This window comes from Octodon degus, unplaced genomic scaffold (assembly GCF_000260255.1).
Source record: "Octodon degus isolate 3935 unplaced genomic scaffold, OctDeg1.0 scaffold00250, whole genome shotgun sequence".
Lineage (NCBI taxonomy): Eukaryota > Metazoa > Chordata > Mammalia > Rodentia > Octodontidae > Octodon > Octodon degus.
In genome coordinates, this window is record NW_004524826.1 from 1,773,724 (window position 1) to 1,775,730 (window position 2,007).

The following is a 2,007-nucleotide window of genomic DNA, read 5'->3' on the forward strand; positions in this document are numbered from 1 at the left end:
TTTTGGACTTGCCTCGTTGTCATCTGATTTTTGAGTTACAACAAATATGCACATTAATCCTCTTAGCAAGGCCAACAGCATGCTGAGTAACACTGTAGGCTCTTCATGTCTTGCTATGGTAACATTTGTGAGGCATTCCTTTTTGCACTGTACCCATTCCCTTCATGTGTACAATATCACCCTTTTTGGTAGATTCTCATGTATGTGGCTAAAGGAACAACCTCATGTTTTCTAAAAGGCCTAGAGAGCGTATCCTGGGTTCTCCTCTTCTTGCTCTTTGTGTTGGGTCATTTTGGCAAATTACTGGAAGTTGGCAGTTCTGGCCAAAAGACCACAAGGTAAATTTATCATAGGCAGTATTTAGTTAAGTCCTGTTTTAAAAATCAGAGAGAGCTGGAGATGTAGCTCTGTGGGAAGCCCCTGGGCTCAACTGAAAATTCCACACACAGCTCAGATCATGCTATTTTTACCTTTGCGTGCCTACCTTATTATATTTAGTATAATGTCCACCAGGTTCATCCCTGTTGTCACAAGTGACAAAATTGTCTTAAGGAGAAATGGCAATCCATTCCTTGTGGATACATCACACTCGATCTATTCATTTGGTGGTGGACACTTAAGTACATCCCCTATTTTGGCTAGTGTGGGTTAGCTTACCACAGTGTGACCAAATGCTTGTGAAAAAAACCTTAAAAGTAAGAAGAACTTATTTGACCTCAAAATTTCTGAGCTTTTAGGGCATGGTCTGCTGGCTCTGTTACTTCAGACCTGAGGGGAGTCACAACATCTTGGTGGGAGGAAGTGCGCGAGGATGCTGCTCATCTTGCGGCAGCCAGGGGCAGCAAGAAAGGCAGCTAAGACAAGTCCCCACCATCAGGCACCCAGGCGCTCTGACTTCAGGCCCTGCCTCCTAGGTTTCCACCACCTCACAATCATGCCGCCAGGTGGAGACCAAGCTTTCAACACATGAGCCTTTCAGAGACACTCCAGATCCAGGGTGGCAGATATGTGTAAATACCCAGACATGGGACAGCAACAACATATAGTAGTTCTACTTACAATTTCTTGTCTAGAATTGGTTCCTATCCTCAAGATACATCATAATTGTCCAAATATTCAAAAGTTGGACAATATGTGAAATTCAAACACTATTGGTCCCAAGCATTTGGGGTTAAGGTATACCTAACTTTGACTAATTTATATACCCACTGAAAGGGTAAAAAAGCCTCTCTTCCACATTACTGGCTACAATTTTCTTTCCTATCATACATTCTACCAGGTGTAACGTTATATCTCACTATGATTTTGGTTTGTATTTCCCTGATGATTATTGTGGGCAAACAATAAGGGCAAACCTTCTCTTAACTGTCTTAGCTATCTTTTTTGTCATATAGTTTGTTTCTGTGAACTATATGAGCTCCTTACATATTTCTGATTTTGATCTCGTGTCAGAATATTTTTATTTGATATGATTGCATTTGTCTTTTCTTGGGGTGGGGGCTATGCCTTTGGATCCTATCTGAAAAGCCGCTGTCCAGCCCAATAGCTTTCCAGCTGTGCTTTCTTCTAGGAGCTTCATAGTTTCAGGTCTTACACTTAAGTCTTCAACTCTTTTTGAGTTGACTTGGAATATGATGTGAGCTTGAAATAAAAGTCTACCTACTTGCTTGTTATAGTCTCTGAGTCTTTAAAGTGGTTTCCTTGGCCAGACATGGTGGCAGACACTTGTAATCCCAGTGCTGAGGAGGGAGAAGCAAGAGGATCACTGTGAATTTGAGGCCTACCAGGCCTGCATAGTGAGCTCAAGGTCAGCCTGAACTACACAGTGAGCCTCTGTCTCAAAAACAAAAATAAACAAAACCCAGTGGTTTTCAGTTTTATTCTATACAGTTATTATGTTTTTGCAATCTACTCTATATTCTGTTTTAGGCTACTTAGATCAGTGACATTTAAAATGATTATTAATTAGCATGATTTGTATGCATTTTTTTTTTTTTTTTTTTTTTT

At 40.6% G+C, this 2,007-nt stretch overlaps 1 pseudogene; it reads right to left on the bottom strand.

The window, feature by feature from the left end:
- LOC101572390 overlaps positions 1-1,713 on the bottom strand; it is a 4,131-nt pseudogene extending 2,418 nt beyond the window's left edge.
- Between the last annotated feature and the right edge of the window lie 294 nt (positions 1,714-2,007).